The sequence below is a fragment of the Pinus tabuliformis genome, chromosome 4_1 (genome assembly GCF_031772625.1).
Source record: "Pinus tabuliformis cultivar Carrire ecotype Pingquan chromosome 4_1, CPIR1, whole genome shotgun sequence".
In the NCBI taxonomy this organism is placed as follows: Eukaryota; Viridiplantae; Streptophyta; class Pinopsida; order Pinales; family Pinaceae; genus Pinus; species Pinus tabuliformis.
This window is the reverse complement of record NC_142303.1, coordinates 142,485,642-142,503,685: the sequence shown is the minus strand read 5'-3', so window position 1 is coordinate 142,503,685 and position 18,044 is coordinate 142,485,642. Positions and strand designations below refer to the sequence as shown.

The window sequence follows — 18,044 nt, the reverse complement described above, 5'->3', positions numbered from 1 at the left end:
AAATACTTCACTCTTGAGTTTTAAGAAGTATACCCAAGTGCGTCTGGAGAAATCATCAATGAAAGTTAAGAAGTACTTGCAGCCAGAGAATGAAGCAATAGGAAGAGGACCACATAAATCACTGTGCACAAGCTGTAAAGGGGCTGAGGCGTGCCAAGAGGCACGTTTGTCAAAACTGTCCCGATGATGTTTTCCGAGTACACATCCGGAACAAACACCATCTCTGCAAGATACCATAGGAAGACCTGTCACCATATTTTCTTTACATAGATGCTGAAGGGAGCGATAGTTTAAGTGACCAAATCGCTCATGCCAAAGTTTGCTCACTTCATCATTATGAGCAACAAATACTGAGGGAAGATTTGATGACCCAAAGTTGTGAAACTTATACAACCTTTTGGAATCATCAGCAAGACCAGTAGCTAGAATCTGTTTAGGATCTTTTAGATCCTTGATTACAACATCATGAGGTGAAAATTCAACAATTTTACCTTCACCTGAATGAGTTATCTGATAGACAGATAGAAGGTTGCAGGATAAGGTTGGAACACATAATACATCATTAAACTGACCATTGTCTAGATGAACAGTTCCAGTCCCTACAACATTAAGAGATCTATCATCACCAATATATATATTTTTGGTGTTACAATCATTTAAAGAAGAAAACATGGCTTGATTTTTGGCCATGTGACAAGAGGCTCCAGAATCAATGAGCCACTCATGAGAATGAGAAGAAGAAGAAGATACATTTAATGCATAACCAGACTGAGATGATTGATAATGACATGCAGAAAGTGCCATTCCGGAAGTTGAAGTTGAAGTAGGCTCCACATGGATGTTATGTTTCTTCATTGCGGCTTCCAAGGCTTCCATCTTCTTAAAGCATTTAGATTCTAAGTGGCCATCTCGATTACAAAAGTTACAATGTCTATCAGACTTCTTCCATTTGTTTTTATGGTCTTATCATTTTGCTGAAATGATCTTTCATTTTGAGGCTGAGATGGTTTAGGACCATTCTTTTGAGGATATGACTTCTTAGGATTCTTTGAATTGGGTTGCTGCTGGGCGGCTAACGCTTTCGTGGAAGAGTTTCCAAGATTAAGAAGACCAAGGTGTAAGAGTTTTTCTTGTTCTCTTATTAAGGAATCACAAAAGGAGTCAAAGGAAGGGGCCTTGTATTCTTGTCCTTGACAAATGAAAGCTTCCCTTGTAGAATGGAAAGTGGAAACAAATACAGAGTAGGCTGGTCCCAACTTAGTAAGGATGGAATAAATAAGGTTACCATCTTCTTTCTTAACTTTAACACCTTCCAAGAGATATCTAAGGGTCTTAAATTTGGACAAGAAATCTTCAATGCAAGAAAAATTATTAGGATCCAAAGTAAGCAGCTCATTTTCAAGTTGATGGGCTCTAATTTCATTTTTAATTCCAAAAACTTTAGCAAGTTTTTCTAATGCTTCATGAGGAGTCTCAAGTTCTGCAATGTGGAATCGAAGATCAGGAGAAACAGACATCCCTATCAAACCACGTGCTTGATCTTGTTTATTTTCCCATTTTGCCGCCTTGTCTTCATCTTTTGGTTTCTTCTCTTGGTCTGTGGCTATTCTGTAGAGACCTTTACTTCTAAGTAAATCTCCCATGTAGGCTACCCATTGGAAGTAGTTAGTGCTGTCAAGAATGACTTGGCATGGACTTTCCATTTTAAAAAAAAAACTGAAGCTGAAGATGCTGAAAGTAAGTGTTCCAATGGATAGATCTCGAAAAAATAGGCGGTTTTAAAAAAAACGGCTCTAAAAAAGGTTTCCGGATGAAGAAGTTATGGCTTTTTGAAAAAAAAATTGTTGACATTGCCGGCAAAGTGCGCGAATGTGCGGGAATGAAAAAATCTGCCCCCACAAAATGGAGACTTGAACCCAAGACCTCTACTCTCTTAAAATAGCTTTGAACCAATTGATCTATACAAAAAATTTGAGAGAGAGAGAGAGAGAGAGAGAGAGAGAGGGGGGGGGGGGGGGCCTTGGTTTGCGTGCTTGCCTTGAGAAAGCTCTTTTTCCCTACAAAACACAAAACACAAAACCCAACACGAATATGCAAAGAAAAAACGAACCTTACGGCTCGAAGTTAGCTTTAGCCAAAAAACTAGAAATTTAAAAAAAAATCTCAAAGTTAGCTTTAGCCGAAAACTAAATATTTTTCTCAATGTTTCTGATTTTCCGAGATCACACTAAGGTGCAGGGAAAAGAGCATACGCATGAGAAAAATCCTTCCTTTCTGTTTCTGATTTGCCTAGATCGCACAGAGTCGCAGGGCAAAGAGCATACGCAGAAATGAAAGGTATAGATCTGGTTAAAAAAAAGGCTAAATAAACTAAGACCGAAATAAGCAGAGAGAAAATAACAGTACACTGCAAAAAAAAACACTGTATACCTCCCGATCTGAAAAATGACGCAGCTAGGGCTACCGGAAACCTTTTCGCGTGAAACGAAAGGGGTTCCTCACTGGAACAGATGCTCCGAACGCAACAGAGCAGTCCTCTCGGCCCGAAAGCAGTCAGAAGCAACAGATCTAGGAAACGACAGCCGCATGCAGTTCTACCGGCTTCAGATTTGGATCACCAACGGACGCGGCCCTCAAATAGCTCTGATACCATGTAGGAATTTACAGGGTAAGTTCCTCAGAAAGAATACCAAAAGGACACCGCTCACAACCAGATCTCAAATCAATACACCAGTATTTTTGACGTGGTTAAAACCCTCAGAGTGCAAGGAGGGAAACAGTCCACGGCCCGTCCCAACGTGGGTACTACAGGCAATTTATTAATCAAAGAATGAAAATTTACATAAGCTTCTCTCATGCACGGATTACCCGAACAATGACCCTCCATGCGCTTTAAATAGAACTCATGGACCAATCGGGTGTCAAGCCACGGATCAAGTGTCGGTAATACCGAGGTGAGAGTGAACCGTCGGATCACTACATATCGTGACCGTCGGATTGTAAGTTACAATATGTACAACGGTAAAGAAACACACTTTACCTAACTCTATACCTAACTCTAAACTAGACCAAGTTGAACTTAACTATATCCTATGTGTCGGAATATCCTAACATCCCCCCTTAAGAACAACTTGGGATAGGATTGAAGGATTTACAAATATGACACAATAGGAGAAGGAAGGAGGCACTAGAGCCTATACATTTTTGGGGCTCATCATCACCCCCTACTGAAAGTGTTGCTCATCCTCTGAGCAACTAATATATCTCCTCCTCCTTGATGGCCCTGGTGGCCTCCTTGTCATGCCAAGCTTCTGAAGTGATGTCCTCTTCTCGGTCATGAAACCATGCTTTTCTCTCTGCTTCTTCCCACTGCCTGTGCTCCTTTTCCTATAAAATTCTCAGCTTCCTGTAGAACTGTCTCAACATTCTGTAAAGAGGCCTTTGTGTCCAACATTTTCATTCTTTCTCTCGAGGTGGATGTCTTCAGGCTTCCCCATTCATAGGTGATGGATGTCTTTGAGGGATACTTTTCCTTTTGTGTAGCTAGGGTGTCTACAACTGTAATTGGCTCTTTTCATGGTGGTTGGGGTCTGCCAGTCTTTATCCTCACGCTCCTTCTTGCCTTAATATACAGGGAAGGCTCCCTCTTTCGCTTCCCTTTCTGCTTTGGAGATGTGCTTAGGGTGGCCAGCACAGCTGCTGCCTCCCTGGCTAAAATCTCAAGCGATTTTCCCTTTTTGTTCCTCTGTTTCTAGACTTCCTGTAGAAAGTCCTGTGCTGACTGTTTTCTGGCTTCCTGTAGAAACGGTTTTCATGCTTCCTGTAGAAACTGTTTTAAATGTTTTGGTCTGCTTGGCTGGATGTGGCTCTTCCTCCTTTTTTCCTCTTCTTTTGTCTTCTCTTCCTCTGTTAGCTTGCTTCCTCACGCTCTGTTTTGTCTTTCTTCTCATCTTGTTTAGCTTCTGCCTTCTCTGTTGTAGTCTTTTTCTTTTCTGTTCTTCCTTTGTTTTGCCCTCTGCTTTAATGATTTTTTCTCCCTCATCATTGGTTTTTTTTCACATTCTTCAGGCCTGATTCTTTCCTATAATTGCATCGCTTCTTTTGCATAAACATGCAACAAATAAAACTGTTTGTTTTCTTCTTCTCTTGAAACCAGAAATTTTGCAAAACCCCGTGTTTTCTTCTAAAAATATAGCCCATTTCCCCTCTTGTAAACTTGTTATTGCTCTTGGAATTTTCGTGTTTTTCACAACAACAACTCCAATTTTTCCTCTCTTCAAACTTTTCCAACCTGAATTTGCTTCTTAGTTTTTGACAAGAAATCAATTTTTTTTTACAGATCAGAGAACAAATAACATAGTTTTCTTTCTAGAAAGTGGACAGTCTTGAAAATTCATTCTTTCACACAGGCATAGTTCCTATGGTTGCATCTCTCTTTTCAGAAGAAGGTGAGAAAGAAGAAGCCAGACTTCGAATGCAGAGGGAAAAAAGAACTGTGTAGAACTCAGAAATAATGCAAGCAGACTTTTCACCTTTTTTCAATGTGCAGGCAGACTTTTCCTCTCATTTTTTTAATTTAATTCCGTGTTCAATTCACCATTTTGCACCAACAAATCATGCACAACGAATTTTCCCCGATCCTACCTCATTTGGAGCTTGAAATTCGCCGAAAATCCCAGGTTTTCTTTCTGCATGGTTGTTTTCTGCGTTTCCTGTAGAAGACTTCCTGTAGAATGAAATTGCGCTTCCTGTAGAGCCCGATAGGCGGGAATTTTTTTAAAAAACGGCAGAAATCTCGAGAAATCAGGCAGGAATCTTGCAGAGGACCACTGGTTAACTGATCTGGATGTGGTGGACGCGTGCTCCAGTTGTGACCGCAGTTGAACAGAGGGTGGTGAGAGTCAGCCGAGTATTTTTGTGATTGCTGCGTGATTTGTGGTGAGGGAGTGAAGTGGCCAGGTGTACGTGGCTACATGCAGATGGTAGTGTTGTTCATGAACTGTATGTTTTCCCCCTGTAATCATTGCCATCAATTGCATTGAGGTTTAAATGGCCAACACTCCCAGTTGTTTTAATTTTCACGTGAGTCGACTGTCCACATGTACTACATGATTTCCGGCTGAGCGCTAGAGAAGGCAATGTCGGGTTAACCTTGCTAGATTCGAGGCTTAATCCCACCATTCCATCCCTTCATGCAGTTCTTCAATTAGATTCATGCAATAGAGGAACAAGTTTTAGTCACATACCTGGAAGTCGAATGGTTGCTGTGAGGTGCTTTTTGCTGCTGCATGCATTTTTTTCGGTGGTTGCATGATGGCTTGGCTGCCGATTCATGGTTGTTTTCTTGTGCAGGTATCCTCTGGTCGGATCCACACTGCAGGAGCTGGCTTCCATGTTCAGATCTGCACCCTCAAGCTGCTAATGTTGATTTTCCACAGGACAGAAACTTGTTTTCGCCATTGCTCCCGAACGATAGATCGGATCGATCTGAAACTTGCTGAGCATGTTCCTATCATCATGATGCACCTCCCATAGCAAAATTGCGATCAATGGATGCACAGATTTCGAGAAAAACAGAAAATGGCTGAAGATTACAGAGATCAATTTCTCGGAAACCGTGCATCAGAATCGGCTGAAACTGCTTGGGTAGGCTACTATCACCCATGTGCATCTCCCCATGAAACAGGTTTTGAAACGGATGCACGGATATGGAGAAAATGAAAAAATGGCTGAAGGTGATGGACGTTGATTTCTTGGAAACCGTGCACCGGAATGGGCTGAAATTGCTCGGTCATGTTGCCATTGTCCCTATGCAACTCCCCCTGTAACAATTTTGCAAATGGATGCACGGTTTTCAAGCTAGGGAAAAAACAAATTATGTTCTATGTATTTTTTCTTCAAAGCATTCTGCAAGTTTTTGCATGGTAGAAAAAATGAGCTCGGGCTGTGAAGCAGGCATGGAGATGATGGAGGAGGAGTTTGAAGATAGCAGGAGGACTTCTGAACCCTTGAGGAAGCTAGCATGTTTGCAAACTACCTTTTTGAAATCCATTTCTAGCTTCCTTTAATTTCTACAGGAACTTCATGTAGAAGCACAATGAGGTGGAAAAATGATGGAGAAAGGTGAGGGATGGAAACAGGGGTGCTTGCAGACCTAACCAACAGATTCCAAACATCAGATTCCCTTTTAAAATTGAATTTAGTTCGTCCGAAGGTTCTACAGGATGTTTCAGAACTTCCTATAGAAACGCCTGGAACTTCCTGTAGAAAAGCCTGGAACTTCCTGTAGAAAGCCAAATCCTGACCTGAATGTGACCAAATCATAGGAGAGGTGAGTGGCCATGGAGGGAGTGTCTGAAGGGATGTCCTGGAGCCTAGTACGGACTCATGTCCTCGTTTTTCATGCCCCTATTTTCCTGCAAAGTATTCACTGCAACCTGCAATTTTTCACAGAGATTAGTCCTACTTTCTTTTTTTTTTTTTTTCTTTTTTTTCTTTTTTTTTTTGAAAACAACTAGGGCGCCTCATGGAGGTTTTCACCCTAATTTCCTGCCTTGGGCGCCTCCAAGGGAGGTTTTCACCCAGGGATCTTATTCTCTTTTTTTCTTTCTCTTTTTTCTTCTTTTTTTTCAACCCATTGACTGCCTCATGGAGGTTTTCAATCAATGAGCCAATCTAAGGCGCCTCCGAGTAGGTTTTCACCTTAGATTTTTCCTCTTATTTCCATTTTTTCATTTTTTTCTTTTTTCTTTTTTTCTTTTTTCTCTTTTTTCTACCCTACCCTACTTGAAAAACAAAATTATTTTCAAGTATAAGAATACTTCCAATGGAGCCATGTGCACATCGAGATTAGAGACAAAATGATGTGGAGGCTTGAAACGCATGCTTTGATAGCTATCCGGATTTCAGAGACCAAATGATCTGACTTTGAAGGGATCAAACATAGCTGAAGAAGAGAGTATTGATGCAACTTAGTGACCGTCTGGAACCATGTCTCAATATAGCTTTGATATCCTTGGTCCTTTTGCTGATCTAGATCATTCTCCATCTTCTTCTATCATGACCTTCACATCTTCCTCTTTGTGCTGATTTTCTCTTGACTACATGGAGGGTTTGATGGTAACCATGAGGGAGCTTTATTGATTTCTACTTTTGATTTTTTCTCTTCATCAAGTGCGGCCCATGGTGCTTTGATCTCCTCTTTTGAATCTTCTTTTGCCTTTGGTCCTTCAATGTTGGCAATATAATCTCTGCTTTGCAACACTCTTCCTGAGCTATAGTGAAGATCATTGAGCTCAAGAGGAGTCATTTGGACATGTTGTGCCTCAGCTTTGTAATTGGGTTGAGCTATTCCAATGTGCGGGTTTGGAAATGGTGGTATGGGTAGTTGAGTGGGGGTGTATATTCGAGATGGAGGTGGATGGCATTGTGGTTGGGCAGGTGGTAGAGGCAAATGAGCGGGAGGAGAGTTGTACTGGGGCCTCCACCTTTGATGAGGTGCATTCCACTGAGGTTGTGGTTGAGCATAAGAGTGAAATGAATGAGCAGCTGGTTGGGCATAATATGGAGATGGATCTGACGAAGGAGGGGGTGTGGACCAGGAAGGATGAGCAGGGGGACCCCAAGAAGGCATGGAAGTGGCTGGATAGAGGTCGTAATAGGTCTGGGATGTCCCTTGCATTCCCTGCTGGTAAGGTATGGGTCCATGTGGCCTCCTTTGGTTCAGATAATAGAGTGGTTCAATGGCTCCTTTTGCCCTCTGATATGCAGCTTTGATTCCGGGCAAGGAAGGGCACTGATTCGTAGGATGGTCTCTTTCACAGACAAAACACACTTCTATGGAGTGCACGGGACATTCGTTCCTAGGATGCATTCTAGTGCACCTGGGAAAAAAGATGGCCAAAGCCCTCTTGGCTTCCTCTTGCTTCCTTTGGATCTGCAAGGTATCTAGTTGCATGGCAAGAAACTGCCTCATCTCGCTCTTGAAATCTTCCATCTGATTTGCAAATTCATTTTTGGACAAGGTACTGCTCCCAACATTTCTATTTGTAGCCATTTGCTCCAGAGGAATGTTTTCTTCTTCTTATTCCCTTGAGGATCTTCAAATATGTCTTGTTGTCCACCTAAGGGTTCTTTAATCACAGCCATCAAAGAAGAGAGAAGGTTGGCTGTGTGAAGCAGTGGGGGTGTTGTGCAATCATTTTCCTGAATTATCTCTACTCCTACAAGGCATGAAAGGAAATATTTTTGGTTGATTTTTCTTTTTCTGCTTGTACCTGCAAAACTAAAATAGATTGAACTGCAACTAACTATCTTACTGAAATGAAAATGCGGAATTGAAATGAAAGCAGGAAAGGACTAATCTATTTTGCTCAAATGAAATTGCAGGAATGAAATGCTAGGCTATGCTTGTGGAATTGAAATGCTAATCTACGCTTGCAGAAATGAAAATGCGGAATTGAAATGCTAATCTATGAAAGTGGGAAATGCTAATCTACTTTTGCATAAACAAAATTGCATAATGGAAATGAAATAAACTACTTAGCAGAAGGTTGTAGTGGAAAATAGAAGAAAAGCAGCAATCACCAATACTCTGACGCTTCCCCGGCAACGGCGCCAAAAAGAGTGGTGAGCCCCAGTATTGCAGCAATAATGCTGCAACTCCTGGAACTCCCTTCTTTAATTTTATCAACCTGGTAGTTCGTAACAAACTTGGAAGCGACGGTGCTGTATGCACAAGTACTAGCTCTTGCCGCAGCTGTCACTTGGTCAGCTGGCACAAGTCCGCTAGGAGCTTAAGCCAACTTCTATGAGCTCTGAGAAGAAGCTTTTTAACTGATGGACGAAAGCTAACTCAAAGAAGGCTGATCTACTTGCAGAAAGAAACTGGAAAGCTGAAAGGAAATGTAAACCCTAGCAAACCCTAATTTTACCAGCTATCCCTACCGATGCAAGAAAGAGGATGCAAGCTACTGAAAGAGATTCCATTGACTTCTAGGAAGGTAAATACATGTATCCAAGCTACTTCTACAGTAACATCTGAAAAAAACATCTTTTTGTATTTTTGAATAAGTTGCCAGCATTATCATGCATGCGAATTGACTGCTTTGACTGTGCAGAGGTGGATGGGCGAGAGGAAATGCTTGGAGGAGGTCGGGAAGGTTCAGAGAGGGCCTAAGGGGTCCCTAACACCCTTCCAGAGAGTTTCATAGAGTTTGGCTATCAAGAAACCTCATCCGTGAGCTTCTACAGGAAGTCTGCAGGGGTTCTACAGGATGTCTGTGATTTTCTACAGGATGTCTGTAATTTTCTACAGGATGTTCAGAAATGGAATTTTGGAGGATGGATGGAGGAGGAAAGATGAAGGAGTGGGTATGGAGGTGAGATAGGGATGTGAGGAGGTCCAGGACTTGGGGGATGGAGCTGAGGAGTGGCACGGATGGTTGGATTTGTTCAAGCAGAGGTAGAGCAATGTTGCACAACAATATGGGAATTTAGGGCAGAGTGAGAAAATGGAAAACGTAAGGCAAGGATTCTAAGTAGAGGATGAAGCAGGTGGGATTGATGGAGAATGGGCAGATAAAGATGGATAACAGGTGCTCTGCAAGTTGTTTTTCAAACGAAATAAACAAGGATTTGGAAAATCAAAGACCTAGTTACGTTAGCCTATTCTGACCTAGATAACAGTAAAGAGAATGAACAAAAGTTTATTTGCAATGAAACCATGTGAAATAACCTATGCAACGAAGCAATCAAGAATCTGAACATTTAACCAACTTCTGCAAATAAGAATCGAACACTAATGATTGCCTGGCGAAGCAAAGAAAGTATTTTTGTTGGCAGCAAAGTCACCTTTGTCCCAGCCCATGATCCCACTGAGGGAGAGGTGAGATCAGAGGTGCTTAATGGCCTTTTTCTGAAGATCTTCCCTGTTAATAACATATCAAATAAATCTAAACATGAAAAGCTATTTTAATCATCAAAAACAACCTAAATAACAAAACAAGATTTAAATCTAAATAGCAGATTTTATTCTAAGAATGCAGCAAAAACACATAAAGGTAAACAAAGGAGGTACTGGGAACTTGAGATGGGCCCAACCCCAAGAGCTACAGCCTCCTAAGAGAGATTTAGAGCTGGTGCAAAGCTGGATTTATCTTTATTGAGCAAGGAAAGAAGAGTTACATCAAAATTGTCCACAAGGGAAAGCTTGAAAATGTGTTGAAATGCAAAGCTAATCTACTGACTAAAATCGAACTACAAACTTGCTAACTTTTGCCTACAAAGTGACTAACTGAAATGAGGCCCTAAGCCCTCTTATTTATACAAATTGAGGACCCCAACAACCCTCCTAAACTTTAGGAACTCGGCTGCCAAAACTTGTAGTTAACAGCACTTTTACTAGCACTTGCTCGGCTGCCCTTGTGATAATTGATTTGGTGGCCCTTGAACTCCGAGATGATGGTGGAGAATTCGAGGTAAGGGCCCATAAATGAAGGGGACACCTTCCTAAAAATCCTCTCCACGAATTTGGCTACCAAGTGCTCATTTAAACTTTTTATTTTGTCTCCAATTTGACCAAAAAGACTGCATAAAGCACACATTAGACTTGTTGGCATAATGACTAACCCAATTCACTCTATTAGCATAAATATAATCAAAAACATGCAATAAACTAATGAGAATGGTGGATTAAGTCGAATTAGGAGGCTGAATGAGCCCATATAATTATCCATTTTTGGGGCTCATCACTACGTCTGATCGTTGTTCACCATCAACAATCAGATCTGAACTTGAATACATTTTGCTGAGGAAACTAGATGTTCAGTTTATCAACTAAACCGGAGATTGATTGAAGCAGCGTTCATCTATTATGCACTTGCAGAGCAAGAGCAGTTCGAAGGCTACCTAGCTAACTTCAGGCTCTGTCTGTAGTTTATAAAGCAAACAACAATAACAAACAAACAAACTTTTCTTTCCCAGTGGAGTCGCCAATATGTTATGACCTAAATCTACCTTAGGCTAAGAAAGGCAGCTCTAGGGTAACATCAAACCATGCTTAACCTGGTAGCTAGCCCTACCAGGTCAGGAGAGGGTTCTCTCCTTATCAATATTAGGAAAATATAGCAATTTAGGATTGATATGACTGATGTAAAGACTAATTTTAGGCTAGGTATATGCTCAGAGGAGTTTGATTGAGTTTTATGGTGGTTTGCTGGATCAAATGTGAAAGGCAATTTTGGGTTCGGGGAATGAGCTCAGTTTTGCAGAGGTTTCTGTGGGGCGAGGTAGGCAAGTGCTTTAATACCTTGAATTAAGTGAAATGGAGATTCTTAAGACAAGTGAAGAGTTGGAGAGGGCATGAAAGTGTCATGAGTCCTCTTCAAACAGTAGAAAACATGTAAAACTAAAGAAACCCTAAGGTAGAGCACTGCAACATCAATGATTTCCACCTTTATACTTGATTCATTTAGTTAAGCTGAAAAAGAGAGAGATAATGGCACACATAAACACATGATAACTTGAATCACAAAAGGAAAAACAATACTAAGTCACCTTGCCACAAGAATCCCACAAAATGTTGCAAACTCTAGTCTATTTCCTTGCCAAATTGCAAAATGAATGTACAATAATGCTCAAAGCATTCACAAGAGTCCAACCTTTACAAATGACTGAAAAAACACATGATATAGACCTCCAAACCACCTGTGCTATCCATCAAGGGTCAAATCCATGAGAATAGGGGTGGTTTCAACCATATCTAAACTGGGAACACAAAGATAGGTAGTGGAACAACTTGCCTCTTAAAACTAAGAAACTGATTCATTCATCCTCCAACCACCTACAACTGATGTATCTACCTTATCAATTCAATTTTATCATTTTTAAATCATAGTACATCAATTTACATCATTTCACATCATGAATTTGACCATAAGAGAGAAAAAGTCAAACTAGAAGAAAACTAGGCGAAAAACAGAGTTTTTGAGCAAAATTGGCACTTTTTCATCTTGTGCGTAGCGCCACTTTTCCTGTGCGTAGCGCTTTTTCCAAGCTGATGTTGGAAGGCTTCCCGAAGTCCAAATCAGGTGCAGAATAGCTCGTTGGAAAGCCCTATGAGTCTAATTTCTGGAACAACTTGAATTTTTTGATTTGGAGTCCATTCGCCCCTCAAAAATTGCAATCTCTCAAGACTGCTTCCTGTGTGGCCAAAAAGTGGCAGAGAGGGCATTTTTGAGGTGTTTTTGGCCCTTTTGGAGGTCCAAAGCTTGTCAAAATTTCCTATTAATTTATGAGCATGCATAAATTTTCATAAGAAATCCAAAAATGTCATTTTTTCTTCAAATGTAGGTCCCTATAAAAAGCGAGCTCCAGGTGGCGCTACGCACCTGTTGGAAAAGCCTGTGTTAAAAATTTCTATGCGTAGCGCCACTGATTCTGTGCGTAGCACCATTTTCAAATCAATTTTTGGAGACCTTCGCGGTGTCAAAAATGGGTGAACGATAGCTCGTTGGAAATATTATTGAGTCTACTTTCCAACACAACTTGAATTTTTTAATTTGTACTTCATTTTCCCTGTCAAAAGTCAAATCTCCCAAGACTGGTCAAAATGTGCAAAATGAGGCTGCCTAAAGGCAGAGTGCTGTTGCAGTCAACGTTGGAAGGTCATCCTCAACTCCAAATTGAGCTCATTATAGATCATTAGAAATATCTTTGTGTTTAGTTATCATTTGAATCATCAAGAAAGTCATTTGGATAACCAAGCTAGGAGAAATCTTGATTTTCCCAAGGTCACTTCAAAGCTGCATCAATTCTCCTAAGGCAACTGTATTTTTGACATTTCTCTAAAACCATGACACATGTGTAAAAAATGAAGGAGGTTTTTCTTCCTTGGCCTTTTATGGATAAAAATCGCTCTCACTTTTTCCAAATTCATTTTTTCTTGCTCAGAAACATCATTTGAGTAAAACCTATCTCGATGTGTGGAACAAGGGATTTGTCGAAATGAAGTGAAATGAAAGGGATAAGGGGCTTCTAAATTTTTGAGAAAATTTTGGGAAGTAGGGAGGGATGTTAGGAAGCGGGGAAAAGTGGAATTTCAAATATTGAGTGAGGGGAAGGGGTCTGTTACACTAAAAAATGTCACCTTGACTACTTACAGTTAGTATGGCTCAAATCAACAGTCATGCTACCCTCTTAGGCAAGTCTCATGCCTCTGTTATCCATCTCAAACTCAAAGAAGAGAGAAAGTCTTGTAAAAACTATGTTTATCTCTGGGGTCGCAGGTTCTCTCTAGCCTTACCTGCGGGGACGCTGACCTTGTTCACAAAATATGCGTCCATGGACGCTCTGTATGTTAAGGGACAGGTGCGTCCCTCTGTAAAAGGCAAAATGCGCGAGTTTTATCTTGAAAAAGTTACTTGTGGTTACTTCTAGAACATTCTAGAGGTCGGTTTGATGAAATGGATGCGCCTCCAGTTGGTTCATGTATCTCTATTAAGGGGGAACTTATCCCATCAATAAGGGAGCTATCCCACCCATAGAGGGGGATGATCCCATTGATAGTGGACCTGAATAACCTCTTTACAGCACTATAAATAAAGGCATTGAGCCAGAAGGAGAAGAGGTTGGAGCTATACATTTTCTTTGGGTAAATGCTGCAGGATTTAGGTCTTCCATTAGAGCCTTTGTGAGGAGAGATTGTCTTCACTTGATTCTACTTGGGAGAGGGTGAGCTTTGTCAAAGTAGAGGAAAACCCTTGATGGACCCTGGGAGGAACTTGCACAACACCAAGGCCAGGTTGTAAGAGTTTCTTTGTTTCGTTATTAATACAAACTGGTTTATTTTTCTCAATAGCTTGTGTTAATGAGTTATTTCATGTGTTCCTTGGTCTGCATGTTGAATATATGTTTTATTATATGAAATGCAAGTGCTTGGTAATTGTTTGATTGTTTGTGGTTGCAGGAATTGACTTGAAGGAGGAGCTCATCCGGATCGTCAAGAACGGACTTCAACAACAGCGTTTTGGAATAAGGTAAGCCTAAACACTTGTAGTTTTCATGTTGTAAAAGGTGTATTTAGAGAAAGATCACTCCATTTTGTCTTGTTTGTCATTAGAATGTCTTAGACTTCTAGGAAGGTCAGTCGTGTCCGCACCCTTGACAGATTCCGTGTGACAAATTGGCGACTCCGCTGGGGAATCCATTAATGAGAGAGTCTTTTCCTTTATATGAACTTTGCTTTGAGAAAATCATTTTTATTTTCTGGTTTTTGACTGTGAGAATTAGTATTTGGGTGGCTTAGCTTTAGATTTAGTTAGATTTGGTTTTTCTTCATTTTTCCAGAAGGACGCACCCTCTTAGTACTGCACAGTGCGTCTTTGGACGCGCTGTTGCCGTCTGCACAGAGCGGGGCCGCACCTGTTACAACGGGTTGCCTGCGTCTTCCTGTAAAACTTAAGAAAATTCCATTTTTGCTTTAAATTGCTTTTAGATTTTGTTTTTCCTTAGTGTTTTCTGCCCAGATCCTTTAGTACCCTGTCAAGAATTTTCACCTGAACTAGTTTTGTGAGCTTTGAGTGTTTTAGTGGTTTTCAACGAAGTTTAGACCTAGGGTTTGATTTTTGGAAAGGCTTTGTAGTGACTTTGATAGTAGAAAGTTGTCCAGCCTTAGATCTCTCTGGTTAGTCAACCTTCTTAGAAGTCGGGCCTGTCGTAAAGTCTCCTTTTGTGAGCAACTTGCCATTTGAGTTGTTTTGGGTCAAATTTCGAATTACTTGTTTATAAAGTATTGATTTCCATTTTACAAAAAGAACAAAAAGATTAGAGTTTTGTTTTGGCTAGTTTTTGATTCTGCAATAAGCTAGTCCTTGATTTGATTGTGATCAAGTAAAACACCTTAGAAATAATCATTGTTAGTTTTGGCCTCGTTAAGATTGCTTAGAGTAAATTTGCCTTTAGTTTGCTTATGAGTGCATTTTCATAGATTTTAAGAGTTGTTAAGATTGATTTTTGGTTACATTAGATTTACTTGCTTTATTAAAAGAAAAATACAAAAACATCTTCTTAAAAAGTCTTGTTTCAAGTAGCTTTTTGTTTTCGAAAGAAGAAAAGAGTTTTTTCGTGCATGTAAAGAGAGGTTATGTTTTTATGCTTGGAAAAGACAAACGAATTGTTTCTTTGATTGTCTTCAATTAAGAAGTTGCTTTTATAAAGATTGCATTCTCTCAACTTTTTAGTTAAGCAATTCATCGAAAAAGTAAAGTAGTGGATAAATCATTCTAGGTGCATTTTGTAGTGGTTTCGAGTCGAGTCAACACACCACTGGTTTCACTTCCATCACCTTTTGACTTAAGAAACAACCTTAAAAGTAACGCTTAAATTAAAATCAATCTAGTAATCTTTATTTTTCTAGGGCTCTGAAGCACCAACATAGCTTAGGCTAGGGTCTTGGAGTAGGTGAGTACTTAACTCTCCAAGACTACAAAACCAAACAGATAGTCTATCTTGAGTAGAACAAATCCAATTGTTTCAGTTACATTCTGGGAAAGCTCCTCTTAAAGGAGAAGCACGAGCTCGTGTCCGAACCAGTGAGGGGATCATTCCTCCCTCGTTGGGAACGACGCCAGGCAGTACGTATTACAAACGGTAAACCTCGGATTAACCATTGTCGAGGAGCCAGGGGTCACTTATCGGTAAACCTTGGATTGTTGTCAAGGAGCCGGTAAGGGGATTGGAGCTTGCTACTCTGCCCTTGCGTGCTGTCGGAGTTTAGACTGTTCCCCCAGGTGTAATTGTTGTGATTGGTAACCTTAGTGGCCATAATATCTAGGATTCTACCCAAGGTGACGGTGGAGGGAAGGTCCCACTGTACCTGGAGCAGACGTCGGTTATACTCACTTGGATTTTCTGGGGGGTTCGCTTCACTTCGAGACGGTTAAAGTGGAGGAACTTGGTCCAGTCTATTCATTAAGCAGGTTGCCGGGGTAACTGTTCCACCCACCATTTCTGTACTGAATCCTGCGAGGTTGGGCCTAATCACCAACTAGCGCTTTTGGTCCGGAAGACTACTGTTTGTGTGTGGTTTGACGCTCTAGATTATTTAGGCGTGTGCTTCAAATTTGTTTGCTTCTTTAGAAGACTTTAGGTGGTTTGATTTGAAATTTTTTACTTTGTTTTCGTGTGTTGTAGTTAAAATCTTTAATTGTGGCGGAATTACCGAGACAGTCCCGTAGACTTCGGGGCAAGTCTCCTGAGATTGTTACCAGAATAGATTTGTTAAGAAAACTCCGTAAATCGCGGGGTGAATCTCCTGAAGACATTCCGGGTCATTTAGAAGGGTTAAAGGTCCTTGTAACTCCTCCTAGTGGCAGTAGAGTAGGATCACCTGAAGAAGGAGAATCTTCCTTGGTAGTCCATCCAGATTACCAAAGTTTAGAAACAGGTTACAATCCCGAAGCTGTTACAGTTTCCGAGCTTGCTGGTAGTTTTTCATCTGCCAGTGAAACAGGCGAAGAACCTGAAATTTCAGAACCTGTTACTCCAACTCCTAGTGTTCCTGATTCACCAAGAATAGAAAGAATTATCACCGAAAATCTTCCTGTTGGATTAATTGCTATAGAAGAACTTGTTCCAGAGGAAGAAATAGGCGTTTCTGATTCTGAAGATCTAATTACCCTTGATCTAAGGGAGCGTGAATCCATCTTTTACAGTCCTCCTAGAAGTGAATCTTGGTACCTTGCATTAACCAATTTTTTAGACAACTCAGTAGGTTTTTCTACACCTCGTACTCCGGTTCCACCTAGAGGAATTCATTCTCCTGTAAATATGTCTGGTCAGTCATCTGTGTTTTCACAAAGTCCTGAATCATTTTTACATGGCGGTCCTTCTGTTCCTACTGGGTATCAATCACTTTCTGGTACCTTTGCGGGAGCATCTCCTCAACCTGTTGATCATGGGTTATTAGTTGGAAACAGTGGTAATGTACCATTGAGTATAGGTGAAGTTTATATGATGTCAGGTTCAACTCCCATTAACCAACCTCAAGGTGGCCAATTACCGCCTGGGGGGCAACCTTCGTTAATGCCTGGGGGGCAACCTCAAGGTACTTCATTCGTGACTGGGGGGCAACCTCAAGGGTATCAACCCCAAGGGTATCAACCCCAGCCTCAATATGTACCCCAAAGTCAACCTCAGTATCAATATCAACCTCAAGGATGGCAACCTCAAGGATGGCAACCCCAAGGGTATCAACCCCAAGGGTATCAACCTCAAGGATACCAACCTCAAGGTCAAGGTCAACCCCAGTATTCGTATTTACCTCAAGGTTATCAACCTACGGGTCAATACCCTGGTCAAGGTTATCAACCACCTCAAGGGCAATCATATGGGACTGCACCTTACAGTTATCAACCCTATCCTCAATACGGCTATGGATCTCAGTATCCTCAACCTGTTACGAGTCAATACCCTGGAATGTTAACATGGGATCCGTCACAGGGTCAACAGATGTCGCAACCAAGTATACAGTCGGTACCTCAAGCAGGACAACCTGCAGTTCCTGGTCCACCCCAGCAACCGCAACCTGTCCAGTCAAGTGTTCAGACCCCTGTAACTTCTGTAGTTACTCAGCCGCCAATTGCACCTGGTACTCCACCTCACACGGCTGCAGCAACTACCGCTTCATCTACCATGCTTACTTCTGGAGTATCGGCAGCTCCGGTTTCTACTGTCCCTGTAACCACCCCTCAGACATCTGTACCGTTGTCTGGACCCACGGTTCAAACCACAGTCCAGATGCCTGCAGGCCAACCTGGTACAAGTACGGTTGTTACTACTCAACCTCAATTTGTTCAACCTCCGTACCAGGGACAGTATCAACCTGGGCAAGCTGCCCAACAACCGGTTTACCAGTATCAACCGTATCCTGGGTACACTTATCAACCACCTCAGCAACCCCAGTACGGTCCGGTTAATCCTGGTTTTCCAGGAGGATATAATATCCCAAATGCGACTCCTGTTCCTAGTTATCCTGGATATCCTCC

General features: G+C 41.3%; 1 pseudogene; it reads left to right on the top strand.

Moving 5' to 3' along the window:
• The window catches only part of LOC149174603 (sugar transporter ERD6-like 6), a 60,602-nt pseudogene that overhangs the window by 22,480 nt on the left and 20,078 nt on the right, over positions 1 to 18,044 (top strand).